Consider the following 634-nt stretch of genomic DNA (forward strand, 5'->3'; position numbering starts at 1 on the left):
TTACGCGGAAGCGTTGGCGCCGGAGCGAATCCCACGGACCCTCGGCCACCCAGAAGCTGAACCAGCAACTGGGTCTGAGCACGAAGTGCAACAACCTCCATTTCTAATGGCGCCAGGCGCTCCACCGTCGCATGCAGCGACGCATTCGCCTGCTCCACGGCTGGGAGTCGCTCCGACAGAGCGCGGTACTCCTCAAGCGAGGCAGCCAGCGCACGACGCGCTCCAAATCATCTAGAGCGTCCGCACAGCGATATGCTACTTAAGCATGACGCTCGGCGATGCTCCGATCACGAATGATCTCATCCTCAAGGGCTCGAAGAGCATTTCGAGTCACCGGACGGCGGTCGTCTCGGTCGTCATCGCCCACCATCGACTCTTCTCGATGAGAACGGTGACGTCCACCACCACGTGGAACGTCTAATGAGACGACGTCGTCACCAGGGTCAAACCCAATATCTGGTGAAGTGGCGGGGATATCCCGACTCCGAAAACTGGTGGGAGTTTGAGACGCCAATTCGGCACGATTGCCCAGACGGCGTGGACGCTTTTGATCAGAAAGACCAGGACGCCCCGCGATTCCCGGCAATAGCCAGGGAAGTAGAAGGGCCATGAGCTGAGCTCAAGCAGTGGCCCT

The sequence above is a fragment of the Plasmopara halstedii genome (assembly GCF_900000015.1).
Source record: "Plasmopara halstedii genome assembly, contig: Scaffold_3120, whole genome shotgun sequence".
NCBI classification, from domain to species: Eukaryota; Oomycota; class Peronosporomycetes; order Peronosporales; family Peronosporaceae; genus Plasmopara; species Plasmopara halstedii.